General features: G+C 39.6%; 1 long non-coding RNA gene across 1 annotated transcript; it reads left to right on the forward strand.

Annotated features, from left to right (window-relative positions):
- Positions 1 to 1,277: 1,277 nt before the first annotated feature.
- On the forward strand, positions 1,278 to 13,977 carry LOC112441825 (uncharacterized). The gene is made up of 3 exons (XR_003029715.2): positions 1,278 to 1,742; positions 3,530 to 3,661; positions 10,031 to 13,977. It is a non-coding gene; the product is annotated as an uncharacterized lncRNA (long non-coding RNA).
- The last annotated feature ends 196 nt before the right edge of the window (positions 13,978 to 14,173 follow it).

Here is a 14,173-nt window from a genome sequence, read left to right on the forward strand (position 1 = left end):
TATGTCTAACCTGCATTGGCAGGCGGGTTTTTTACCACTAGTGCCCCTGGGAAGCCCTATTAAGTACCTACAAATACATAAAACAATACTTCCACCTGAATGGAAGAAACAAATTATAGGTTAGTGCAGTTGGAGGAGGCTTTTAACACATATACAACTTCTAATGAAGTGTTACTCCTAATTAGAAAAATGACATGTATGCAATTTCTTTTTTGATGATACAGCTAAAGATGGCAATTCTGAGTTAAGTATATATTGTGTAGGAGTCTTACCCCATGGTTTTGATGTAGATAACTTTTCTTGGTTACTAATTTAACCCTCCTATAAGTATTAATCCATGACTAAAGTCAGGAGGCTCACCATCATGATGAATATTTTAAAAATGATAAATGAAATAAAAGCATTTGAGTTTAAAAGATTGCCATAGATCCTTTGTTTTTTTTACAGCTGCTTGTGCTGTTCTTCAGAGGCTGCTGCTGCTGCTGCTAAGTCACTTCAGTCGTGTCCGATTCTGTGCAACCCCATAGACAGCAGCCAACCAGGCTCCCCCGTCCCTGGGATTCTCCAGGCAAGAACACTGGAGTGGGTTGCCATTTCCTACTCCAGTGCATGAAAGTGAAAAGTGAAAGTGAAGTCGTTCAGTCGTGCCCGACTCTTAGCGACCCCATGGACTGCAGCCTACCAGGCTCCTCCGTCCATTGGGTTTTCCAGGCAAGAGTACTGGAATGGGGTGCCATCGCCTTCTCCCTTCAGAGGCTAGATAGTTTAATTGAACTATTGAGAATTAATGGACAGAAAAGAAAAAAATTTTTTCCTGCACAGCCAAGCAGCTCACTCTGAATGGAGATTGTTCCCTGGGCTTTTTACATATTTGTGAAACATGGGTAATGTTCTATGTTGTTGCACTAACTTGTTTTTACCTCTACATGTATGACAAATAGCATTGGAGAGAGCAGCAGGTCACCATTAAAAATTTACCTCAGTAGATAGATAGATATGAATATAGAGAGATATATATTTTTTACTGCAATCCTAACACTTTGCTTGAGTACAGTAAAATGCATCTGGGTCACTGAGAAAGTGGATGGCCATGGTATTGACTCTCTAAATATATTAGTGTTCAGATAAAGCTATGGTTCCCTTTTTCTGATATGTTTACAATTTCTTTGTCTGAAAAGAGGAAGTATTACAATACGATCATTTCCTTAAATAATGACATGGCAAAATGTGTGAAATGTGATAGGAAAAACAAACAATTATGAATTCTTCATAAAACTAAAACCTGTGTTTTAACGGAAGAAAGACTAAGACGATCAAAAAGTGGATTTTAAATGAAGTTTTTTTTTTTTTTTCCAAAGAGCACATTTGTGTAACATGTAATCTGATATGTGGTACGTTATAGGCAAAAGGGACAACCTCAGTCATCCAAGTTCTAAAGATGCTTTCTTTTGGTGTTCTCTGCAGTAACCAGACATTCATTTTCAACATTTAAATGCTTCTCTCTGAAGAGAGGATACATCTGGTTGACTGACGGCCAGGAAGATTAATTATAACTTACATTGCATTTCAGGATTCCCTGATACCTCAGCTGGTAAAGAATGCACCCGCCATGCGGGAGACCCTGGTTGGATCTCTGGGTTGGGAAGATCCCCCAGAGAAGGGAATGGCTACCCACTGCAGGATTGGCCTGGAGAATCCCATGGACTCTAAAAGTCCACGGGGTCACAGAGAGTCAGACACAAGTGAGTGACTTTCACTTTCACACTGCGTTTCAGTTCTTCTCTCCCAGTGGCACTCAGTTTTCTAATCAATAACAAACACATTTTCCACATCAGAGGATATTACTGTCCCTCTGTGTTATGACGACTGCATGTTACCCCAAAACATAGTGCCTTGAGGCACTATAATCATGCATTATATAATGTATTTATTACCTCTTACTGTTTCTTTGGTCAAAAATTCAGACCAGGAACAGAATGGATGGCTGGTTTCTGGTCTACAATATCTGGAGCATCAGCTGGAAAATTCAAAGACTGGAACCATCTGAGAGATCATCCACTCTCACCGTATGACAGTGGCTGATGCTGGCTCATGGCTGGGGGCTGGCTGGGGCTGTCAGCCAGGATATCTGCACTGGACCTCTCTATGTGGGCTGGGTTTCCTTACAATGTGGTGACTGAGTTCTAAGGACAAGTATCTAAAGAGAGAGGAGAAAGAGATGGAGGTTGTATCTTCTGCGTGGGCTGGGCTTCAAAGTCATATGCTTAGTGATGGTCTGCCAGACTCCAATGCTTTGGGCAGCCACAAGTCCCTGTTGAGGTTCAGGTTCATAAGCTTGAGACAGAGATCTTATCTCATATAGGAGGTTGTATGTAGGATGGGAAGACATGCATGTAGGATGGGAAAAATGTATAAATAGAGCCATCTTTGGAAGATACAATCTGCTACACTGTGATTCTAGAAAGGCCTCCCATCCAAGTACTAACCAGGCTGAACCCTGCTTAGCTTCTGAGATCAGACGAGATAGGACGCGTTCAGGGTGGTATGGCCATAGATTAGAAAGGTATTGGAGATTCATCTTGTAGTTGCTACATTATTTACATTTTAATATTTTATTACAAATAAAATTCCTACTCATATGAAAAATTTAGGAAAATATAAAGGGAAAGAGTCCAATAAAGTCCTACCACCCAAATAAACCACAGCTAGAAAGGATGAAAGTTTTCATGTAGTCACATCTACAATTTCCCCCTGTGGCCTCTTTCATTGCCTTCCCCTCCCAACTTTTAATGAAAATTTTGAAAGAGCATTTCTAAGAACATCCATTTGCTTTCCACATAGATTCACCAAATATTCACATTTTGCAATATTTGCTGTATCTTTTTTTCTTGCTGAACCGGTAAAAATGTTAGTTAGAAAGCTAGTTTTAGATATCATGATACTGCCTCAACATATTGTTATCGTTGTTCAGTTCTAAGTGGTGTCCCACTCTGCGACCCCATGGACTGCAAGCATGCCAGGCTTCCCTGTCCTTCGCTTTCTCCCAGAGCTTGCTCTGGGAGAGCAAGAGACTCCCATCGAGTCAGTGATGCCATCCAAGCATCTCATCCTCTGTCATCCCCTTCTCCTCCTGCCCTCAATCTTTCCCAGCATCAGGGTCTTTTTCAATGTGGTGACTCTTCGCATCAGGTGGCCAAAATATTGGAGCTTCAGCTTCAGCATCAGCCCCTCCAATGAACATTCAAAGTTGATTTCCTTTAGGATTGACTGATTTGATTCCTTGCTGTCTAAGGAGCTCTCAAGAGTCTCCTCCAGCACCATAGTTTGAAAGCACCGATTCTTTGGCACTCAGCTATTGCAGTATGTATCTCCTAAGAATGAGGGCATTATCTTAAATAATCACAACCCCATTATCATCTAAGAAAAGTAATAGTCTTATAATGCTATCTAATACCCATCCTATATTCAATATTCTCCATTTGTTTCATGATCATCTTTCACAGCTTTTTTTTTTTTTTTTTTAAATTAGGATCCACTCAAGGTTGACTTTTGGCCCCTATGTGACTTTGGCTGGTTTCCTGACCTGGATCCTGTGCCTCAGTTCCCACCTCTGGCAGATACACCCTTAGCCAGGAGATCCTTGTCCACCCATGGAGTTGTTGTAAGTATCACATTCATTCATTTCAGCTAATACTTATTTGACACCTACCGTGTGCTGGACCATCATGCTCTCATGGAGCTTACACTCTAGACAGATATTAGAAAAGAATAGTCTTTGAGAGTTAACAGTGCTATATAAATATGGGGGATCATCCTTTCAGATTAAAGGCCTGGGGCAGATCTTGAAAAAAAATGTCATTTATGCAAAATAAAATCGATTTGGATTAAAATTAAATCATTCCTGTTCTGTAGAGGTGATTGGCAAGCTCAATGAACAGATTAGTAGTACTGAGCAGAATGACAATTTTGGAAGTTGTTGTTGTCTTATCCACTTTAAATTCCAAAGTGCATGTGTGCTCAGTCGTGTCCAACTCTGTGATCCCATGGACTGCAGCTGGCCAGGCTCCTCTGTCCTTCACTATCTCCCAGAGTTTGCTCAAATTCATGTCTGTTGAGTTGATGATGCCATCTAATCATCTCACCCTCTGCCACCCAGTTCTGTTGCCTTCAAATTTTCCGAACACCAGGGCTTCCCAGGTGGTCCAGTGGTAAAGAAAATCTGCCTGCCAATGCAGGAGCCGCAGGGGACATTGGTTCGATCCCTGGATGGAGAAGATCCCCTGGAAGAGGGCATGGCAATCCACTTCAGTATTCTTGCATAGGAAATCCCACGGACAGAGGAGCCTGGTGGGCTACAGTCCATGAGGTTGCAAAGTTGGACTCAAGTGAGCACCCATGTACTTTGGAGTTTAAGTGTATAAAAGCACTGTGTAAAGAGGTTCTTCTGCTTCTAAATAAAATTATGTATGCTGCTGCTAAGTCACTTCAGTCGAGTCTGACTCTGTGTGACCCCATAGACGGCAGCCCACCAGGCGTTCATATATATAATCCATGTTATACATACATAACATCCATGTTATATATATATAACATTTATATATAAATGCATATATAATGTTTGTTGAGTTGATGATGCCATCTAATCATCTCATCGTCTGCTGCCCAGTTCCACCCAGTCACATAATATTTGCTAATTTTTGACTTTCTTAGTTTTTATTTTTCTAAATACTTAATAAGCAAAAAAGCTGACCCATATTATTAGAACACAGAGATGGTGAGACTCACAGGGGTTAGAGCTGAAAGGGGCTATAGAGGTCATCTAACCCAGATTCCACATTTTTACAGATGATCTCATCAGTGGTTATTTTAGAGGAAGTTGTATGAATTTTAAGGCTCTAGACGCACATAGTTTCTATATGTAGAAGCCCAATTTTGAAATCCTGTTTATTGGATAGAACAACCAGAATCTTATATTACCTTAATCTTTGTTCCTCATCTTCCAGTTACAGGGATTTTCTTTTCTGCTCTGTGACAGCTGAAGTGGTAGTGGTGTGATAGTGTAACCAGCATTGTGTAACGGTACTCGCCTGTTTGGAGGTCTATCTTGTGCCACTAGAGGGGTCATGGATCTTCTCCAGCAATATGAAAGAGATCACTTTGGAGCCTTTCTCTGAAACAGCTGACAGGCATTGCTTCTTCCTGTCTTTGGCTCTAAGCCTCTCAGCAATGTGGTTGGAGAGTGGATGCTAATACTTGGGGATTTTGTTCTCCTGGTTTAACAGTTCTGGATGCTGTTGGTTCTCAGGGAAATTCAGGACAGTGCCTTCTGTTACTTTTGGGTTGGCTTGATGAGCGAGGGGGGTCTGGTCAGATGAGGACAAATTAAAGTCATTTGTTCATTCATGTGCTGGTGCCCCTGTATTTAGGAACAGATGTTCTACAGATGGCAAAATGGAGGACTTCAGGATTTTTTATAAAACTGAATGACTATCCTCTTGGGACTACTTAGGGACTTAGCAGAGCCCCATGTGTTACACTTATCCTGACTTTTAGGTTTCTTTGTTTTTATCATTGAGGATATTATATAGGTTTTCTTAAAATAAATGACCAGTCTCTTGATCCAGAGAGACTGATTTACAATTTACAATTTTTGATGATCTTTCAGAACTTACCAATGAATTAAACAATAATTAGCAATGCCATGTTAACTCATTTCAATGTATTGGAGACTGCCTATGTTCCCTTATGCCTCTTTCCAAAGAAGGCCTGAGGTTTGAGCATGTGATAAACATTGACTACAGTACAGTAAACCCAGTGTTTAACCAGGATTCCAGGAGTGTGATAAAAGCTGGCAATGGGAAACCCCTAGAGAATGGTGGTAGGTATATTCTGCTTCAAAAGTATGACCCAGGTATGGTCAAATTCTTTTTCCAGATCTTCTTCAGCTTAGTTGAGAAAGGCACTAATTTCCAGAAAGAAGTTACAGATACTGTGGGTGGGTGAGTGGGTAGGTGGGTAAGCTGAATTAAACATACAGACTAAAAGAAATATCACTTATTCAATCATGCATTTAACAAATAGTCATCAAGTATCTTGTATACGCTGGAGACAAGCAGTGAATAAAACTTTAGAGAAGGTATGTAGTTTTTAATACTCTTAAAATCATTTAATTTTCACAATAACCCTAGAAGTTAAAACTATTGTCTTTTTGCATTTTGCAGATGAGGAACCTGAGGCATGGCATGATTAAGTAGCCCAAAGGTACTCAATTGGGAAGTGACAGAGCCATAGGAGCAATAAAATATTGATAACCTTTGCAAAACCCTGTAGCTTGGATGTTTCTGGCTTGGGAGCATTATTTTAAAAGGCTTATGTGTAATCACAAAGGGTAGCAAATCTGAATCTCATTCAAGAATCCATCCTAGTTATATATTCAAACATCAATTTTGTCTTTCTCCTAAAAGATCACAAATAATAAAATTAAGCAAAAGCAGGACGTTACTGGATAAAAGTGGTGAGACATATTCTTAATGCAAAGAGCTTTTCATGTTGTATTATGTCAACAGCTTATTCATTCATTTGGCTTCCAATAAGTGAAACCTAGCCACATAAAAAAATAAAACACAAATACCACTTCTCTTTATGGCATGAAACACTACTGAAGCAATGAATTCTGAAGCTGAACTGCTTAGATTCCCCATACATTTAACTGTTATAAAATGTACCTTCTGTACATTTATATTAACAGAACCACAATTGTTAGTATGTAATTGATAGTAATATTATATAATAGAGTAGTAATTTGACTTTTTCAATGACCCCATACTCAATAGCAAGAAGGCATAGGGGAGGTGAGAGACCTTTGAGAAGTTGGGAAGAATCTGTCACCTTGGGGATCATGCAGAGAAAAGAGCAGCTCTGTCAGGAAAGAAAGCCTGTGGTTCAAAAATATAATTCAAAAATTGGATTTTATTTTTCAGCTGCACCTGACGGCATGTGGATCTTAGTTCCCAGACCAGGGATTGAACCTGTGTCCTCTGCATTGTCCAGTGGAGTCTTAACCACTGGACTGCCAGGAAGTCCAAGCCCATGATTCAGAAGAGAGTTCTTTAGGAGACATTGGGCTTCCCTGATGGCTCAGATGGTAAAGAATCTGCCTGCAATGTGGGAGACCTGGGTTCAATCCCTGGGTTGGGAAGATCCTCTGGAGGAGGGCATGGCGACCCACTCCAGTATTCTTGCCTGGAGAATCCCCGTGGATAGAGGAGCCTGGTGGGCTACAGTCCATGGGGTGACAAAGAGTCAGACATGACTGAGCAACTAAGCATAAGTCTCACTGTTTCCAATATGACTGGTGACTGGATTGAGCCAGAGTTCAAATTTTTATGCTTTTCACAGAGTTAATTTAAAGAAAATACTGTAATATAATATTCTTATTTCTACCAGTGGGGTCCTTCTATGTCATTACTCCTATCTTTAATTATTTTCTAGAGTTCTGGAGTTATTGTTACCTTAGGAAATGTTTGTATATGGTTACAGTTTCCCCTAAATATTATGCCACTATTCTTAAAAGTATCCTCAAAGCTGGTGGAAATGAAGGAAGGAAAGGACACTAATGTTTATTGAATACCCACCATGTGTTTGGCATAGGTCTCAGTGTTTTACATAGCACATGTAATTTAGTTCTTATAACAACTCTAAGAAGTAGGCACTACTGTTACTCCACAGATGAGATGCCTAGAGAGGTAAGGCTTGCAATAATGAAGCTAATGGCAGGATATAAAATCCTCAGCTCTTGCTTCTCTTTTGTTTGTGAGGCTATTGCTGGGTTATACTTGCTGCAAAAGTTTGTTGCTAGTGCTAAATTATGCAACAATAATAACAAAATAACAAACCATTATTTACTGTACACCTAGCATTCCAGGCATGTATATTGTATCATCATTAATTTTATTCCCATAAAGTTGGTGCTGTTTTCCATTTCTATTGATAAGGAGCCTGAACCAGAATGTAAATTAATGCACAGCTTCCTCCACTGAGAAAGTTTCCCTTTGAAAGAAAAAGCCAGTGTGCTTAGTGACAGAGATGATTCTATCTTCTGGCACTAGCTCCGTATTTCCTTGAGATCACACTTATAATAGCACAGGTTTAGAAAGATCAAGTAACACTCACAGTCTCATAGGTCATGAGTGTTAGAGACAGGATTCCAATGCAGGTCACCCTGCTGTATACCACACTATCTTCCCAGCGTTCAAGGAATGAGCTGCTGGCCTCAGCAAACAGCTCTTCAGAATGTTCTTCTTCATTGTGCTTTCCCTCTCCCATTCCTTGCCATCATTTCACAGGGCATATGTTATATGAGGAAAACAATGGCTATTACAAATGTTCTGTTAGAATTACAGAAGAGTGAAGTTGGAAAAAAAAAAAGAAGAGTGAAGTTGGTACATAGTAATTCATGGAGGTGAGAACAAGATATTGTCCAAGAAATTAAAATAAGGGAAATAATAAGCAATCCCATTAAAAAATGAGCAGAAGACCTGAGTAAACATTTTTCCAAAGAAGACATACAGATGGCTAATAGGCACTTGGAAAGATGCTCAGCATCACTAATTATTAGAGAAAAGGAAATCAAAATCACAATGATATATTACCTCACATCTGCCAGAATGGCTAACATCAAAAAGTCTATGAATAGCAAATGTTGGGGAGGATGTGGAGAAATGGGAACGCTTGTACACTGTTGGTGGGAATGTAAATTGGCACAGTCACTGTGGAAAGTGGGGCTTCCTTGGTGGCTCAGATGGTAAAGAATTTGCCTGTAATGCAGGAGACCTGGGTTTGAAATTCCCACTGTGGAAAACAGCATGGGATTTCCTCAAAAAAACTAAAAATAGAACTACTAGATGATCCAGCAATTCCACTGCTGGATATATATCTGAAAAAAAATCAACTTGAAAATATGCATGCACCCTAGTAGCAGTATTATTTACAACAGTCAATATATGGAAGTGTATACCAGTATAATTTATAATATCCAGTATATGGCAGCAACCCAGGTGTCCATCGACAGAACAGATGAATGGATAAAGGAGATGTGATATATACACATACACATGCACAGTGGAATACTACTGAATCCTAAAAAGGAATGAAGTTCTGCCATTTGCAGCAACATGGATGGACCTAGAGAGTATTATCTTTATGAAATAAGTTAGACAGAGAGAGATAAATATCGTTGTTTTATACATATCACTTATACATGGAATATAAAATTTTTAAACAAATAAATATACACAACAAAACAAAAACAGACTCACAAATATAGAAAACAAACTAATGGATACCAGCGGGACGAGAGAAGGGGGGAGGGGCAAGATAGGGGTGTGGGATTAAGAGATACAAACTACTATATATAAAATAGATAAGAAACAAGGATATATTATGTAGCACAGGGAAATATAGTCATTCTTTTATATCTTTAAAGGGAGTATAACCTATAAAGATATTGAATCATTATGCCAAATACCTGAAACTAATATAATATTGTAAATCAACTATGTTTCAATTAAAAAATATAAATAAGGGAAACAAGATTGCTCTCCAAAAAATTAAACAAATGAAATTCACACATATCCTGAATAGACATGACAATCAGTGGAAAAGAATTAAGAGGTTGTGTGAATAAACGTTTGGTTGAGAGGTGCAGAAACACCTAATATACTACTCACAGTGACCTAGAAATAATCTCAAGGAGACCAGACTGATGATTTCATCAGCAAAATCCTGATCTGTTCTACTGGGCTTTGTCTGGACTGACCTTGTACTCAGACTGGTGATGGTGAACCCAGGGTGGGAAAGGAAGTCAAGGACTTGAACTGGGCATGTTTATCCAACACGACTCTTCTGTTGTGACGCTATTATGAGTTATCATGCTTCCCAGGCCTGGATGAGATCTCTCCCAAAACAACACCCCTTTCTAAACTTTTACTTCATGTTCACCAAGTAATCTTTTGATTATTCTATTTCCCAGGTACCTCACTATCAGAAAAGACAATGCTCTGGATATAAGTTACAGGGATCCAAGAACGTATCCACCAGTGCAATGTATTGTAAATGAAGACATAAGAATTTGGGTTTATAAATGTCTGCTGTCACCCTGTTTGTTTAACCTATACACTGAGCACATCATGAGATGCCAGGCTGGATGAGTTACAAGCTGGAATCAAGATAGGTGGGAGAAACATCAACAACCCTGAGGTTGTTGCGGATGATACTACTCTAATGGCAGAAGTGAACGGTAACTAACGAGCCTCTTGATGAGGATGAAGCGGGACAGTGAACAAGCCAGCTTAAAACTAAATATTAAAAACACCTAAGATCAACTAAATATTAAAAAAAAAACTAAGATCAAGGCATTCGGCCCCATTACTCCATGGCAAATAGAAGGGGAATTGTGGAAGTGATGACAGATTTCCTCTTCTTGGCTCTAAAATCACTGTGGATGGTGACTGTAGCCATGAAATCAAAAGATAATTGCTTCTTGGTAGGAAAGCTATGACAAACCTAGGCAGTGTGTTGAAAAGCAGAGATATCACTCTGCTTACAAAGGTTTGTAGAGTCAAAGCTATGGTTTTTCCGGTAGTCATGCATGAATTCGAGAGTTGGATCACAAAGAAGGCTGAGTGCCGAAGAACTGATGCTTTCGAACACTCTTGAGAGTCCCTTGGACAGCCAGGAGATCAAACTAGTCAATCTTAATGGAAATCAACCCTGAATACTTCTTAGAAGGACTGATGCTGAAGCTAAAGCTCCAGTATTTTGGTTATCTGATGTGAACAGCCAACTCTTGGAAATGTCCCTGATGGCGGGAAATATTGAGGGCAGAAGGAGAAAAGGGTGTCGGAGGATGAGCTAGACAGAAGGCATCACCAATGCAGTGGACATGAACTTGGGCAAACTTCAGGAGATGGTGAGGGACAGGGAAGCCTGGCGTGCTTCAGTCCATAGGATCACAAAGAGTTTGACATGACTAGGTGACTGAATGACAACATTAATTTTGTACGAGTGTGGTTTCTACAAGTCAGTTTCCTTGAGAAACTGAAGAATTGACATGGCCATGTTTCTGAACTTCCAAGGGCAAGAATAGAGCCAGGCTCATACTGCTGTTACCCTGGGAGGGTATGCAGCGGTTGTCAGCCAGGTGCCATCTCTCTCATCACCCTTCTTTTCAACTTCAAAAACAAGCTCAATAGTTGGCTGTGTAAATGCCAGCAAGTATGTCAATGTCCAAGAGGGTAAGCAAACGTCTCAGAAGGCTAAAAGTCAGTAATGAATCAGGTGGGATGAAAATGATAGGAACCATGTTAAGAAAAAAAAGAATTGCGTAATTTAAAAAAGTGACAACAGGCAAGAACAAGCTTTGGAAGGGAATGAAAGTGAAACCATGTTGTAGGGAGACCAGAGGAAAATTTTGCAGCTTGGATGGAGGACTCTATCATGTTAAGACAAGGTGGGTTCAGAAAAACTCAGAAAGTTATCAGACTGGTCCATGTGAAAAAAAAACCCCTAGGTTAGGGAGTAGGGGATCAGGAGAGTCAAAAGTCGGTGACATGAGGATGATAACCTGTCAATAGGTGGGAAGGGTTTAGCATTTTCACTGCTCACTCTCTTAGGAAAGACAATCAGCTGCCTCTATCCCCCGCGCCCCACAAAAAAAGCTAAAATACCCATGTTTATGGAATCATTGCAAGCTTTAGATTTCTGCCATCTTTTTGTTGTCTAAAACTTCTCAGGGCACTGCAGATTTAAAATGGTAATAGATAGGAGGACTTCTCTAATTGAACCAAGTCTTTGGTTAGAAATCATCAAGTTCCTCAGCACAGACCACACCCAAGGAGTTCCTCAGGGAGAACTGCGAGTCACTTTGAAGAGGGTTCTGCAGAGGGCCTGCCACTGCTCTGATAGCGTCTGCACTGTCCGTTAGGAAGTAGGTCTCCTACAGGTCTGATCCAGCTGCATCAATATGAGTTGTAAATTATTAATAAAACCCATCTCTCACAGAATCTAACTATTATTAATGGAAGAGTCCTATGTTTGTTTTTATTAATAGATATCTCTTTACCTTTTTTTGTCTTGTTATCCTAACTCCATGGGCAGAAGAAAAAGTATATTCACTCATTAATTCATCCATTCAAAAAAAGTATATATCTACTGGATGCTAGGTACCTTGCCAAGTTTTGTGGGGGAAAAAAAAATGACAAAGACATTTTCCCTGCCTTAATAAAGCTCACAGTGTAGTCAGGAAGATAACTTATAAAGAGTAATTGGAATACAGGGTAATAGATGCTGTAATGGATCCTTGAACCCTTTCCTATTTCAAGGCCGCAGGCTTCTCAACTCTGTGCAAATAGTAACATCATTCATTAACCTCCTTTGTCTGGAGTGCCCTTTCTATTAACTTGCTGCCAGCATTTCAGATAATAGCCGCAATTATGGTGTAAAATTTTTTTTTCTTCTGGTTCATTAAGCTGGAAATGTTTTGTTTCTCTTTCAGATCTCAATTATGTTTTATTTGCCGTCTAATTATCCATGTTAACATTTTAAAGTGGGCTGGAGAATAGATTTTATTTACATGGCTTGCAGTTGTGTCATAAAGGATAATTTCTTTTCTTCAGTTGAAAAAAATGAGAAACAGTTGAAAAAAATGAGAAAAATAGATTGTTATCTATTGGGCTTCACCTGTGGCTCAGCAATAAAGAATCTGCCTGCATGCAGGAGCTGCTGGAGGTCAGAGTTCAGTCATTGGATTGGGAAAATTCCCTGGAGGAGAAAATCACAACCCAATTCAGTATTCTTGCCTAGAGAATCCCTATGGGTTCTCCAGAGTTGGGACGACTGAAGCAATGGAGCACGCACACACACATATGAAATTATATATTAGGCAGACTAACATTAAAAAAAAAGCAAGGACCAGCAACTTAAAAAAAATCTTAATACAATGATGGAATATAGCTGATATTTGTGCAGAACAGCTCATCCAAAATGATGAAGAAATCTGTTCTATACTGTCACATATTGTTATTTACACAGCTTCAACCAATCATCTGATGGCCAGCAAAGTGTTAGCAATAGCAAATATTTGGTAGAAGTTAAAGGTTGACTACATATTTTTACACATAATCTTCACAACAGGTGAGGAAATAGAAGCTTGGATAGTTTAAGGTCTTTGTCATGGATGCACAGACAGCAAAGCGTCACTTTAGAAATCAGGATTCATTTACATCTTCTCCCTCTAAATTCAGTACTTTTTAACATACTGCTTCACATATTCAAAGAAATTCTCAGGAGAATGCTGCCTTAAACCACATGTTGGCGGGACTGACCCCACTGCATTTGTGTTGAGGCTGGTCTAGAATGGGATGTGGCTCATTCAGGGTGTTAATGGCCTGTGAGCCCCTGATGGTCTGTGGGGAGTTGAGGGCTGACATGAAGTTGGGAGCTACTGTCTCAGATCTCCTCTTCTCTAGGAGGTTGATATTTTGCCGGTTTGGAATGTGCTAGCAGAAGTAGCAAAGGAAGGAAATGATTTTGAACAAAGGCACTGGGTTTTTAAGGAACTCCAACTGTCATCAAACGACTTACTGAAATTTCGTCTACATAACAACTGGTTTCCAAATCAGCTGGAATTATACCCAAGTAGGCCAGAGTTGTTTTTCACACATCACTTTGTCCTTTAATGTTCCTGCAACGTGACTCCATCTAAGTCTTACAGTATTAGTAGGACTGTGTTTCGCTGTTTGAAATCTTCATGACCTTCAAACTGAAAGACAGTTGGTCTTCTTTTCTAATCTCTGAACACAGTAATTCAATAAGACAAGAATTCTTACACAGTAGTTCTGGTGTGTCCATCCCTACCTGATTTCCACAGTCTACCCTGCTGAAGGGACAGCTCCTCAGACTTATTTATTAAAGATTTACCAAGTGTCTATTTTTCCAAAAGCTGGTCCATTGATGAGGTGATGTATGTGTGTCTGAGATAGAATTAAAAGATTACATAATTGATTGCTGCACTAATCACCAAAAAGACTCTAAGAACCTCCTTACAATACAGAAGCATAAGTGCTGGGGGAACATAGGTAATGAGGTTGTGCCTCGTCATTCACTCTTAACCAAA

This window comes from Bos taurus, chromosome 16 (genome assembly GCF_002263795.3).
Source record: "Bos taurus isolate L1 Dominette 01449 registration number 42190680 breed Hereford chromosome 16, ARS-UCD2.0, whole genome shotgun sequence".
Classification (NCBI taxonomy): domain Eukaryota; kingdom Metazoa; phylum Chordata; class Mammalia; order Artiodactyla; family Bovidae; genus Bos; species Bos taurus.